Raw genomic sequence first — 497 nt, forward strand, 5'->3', positions numbered from 1 at the left:
GCCCGAGACATGCAGTTTCGGGCGCCGGGCGAGTAGTAGGAGCCACTGCTCGTTTAATACGAGTGATCTAACGAGATCACTCGTATTAAAGCCGAGCAGCGGCGGCGGCGATCGAGTTCAGCAGCAGGAGCCACTGCTCGTTTAATACGAGTGATCTAATGAGATCACTCGTATTAAAACCGAGCAGCGGCGACGATCGAGATAACCATAGAGCAGACGAAGAATAGACGTTCTTCGCCTGCTCTGTGTCATCACTGAGACCGTGGCGCTGTAATCACAGCGCCACCTGTCTCAGCGGTCACTAACTGCAGCTTCTGTCACAGCTTCTGTCATAGAAGCTGTCACAGAAGCTACAGTGTCGAGTGCTCCATAAGGCGCGCCGGACCTCCCTGCGTCCTATGGTCCGGTGCGTCTTATGGACCGCAAAATACGGTACTTATTGAAGATGTCCATAGGATGTACTTCCTTAATTCACTGACACAATTTCACTCAGTCAT

Source organism: Nanorana parkeri, unplaced genomic scaffold (genome assembly GCF_000935625.1).
Source record: "Nanorana parkeri isolate BGI_ZX_2015 unplaced genomic scaffold, ASM93562v1 scaffold531, whole genome shotgun sequence".
NCBI lineage: Eukaryota > Metazoa > Chordata > Amphibia > Anura > Dicroglossidae > Nanorana > Nanorana parkeri.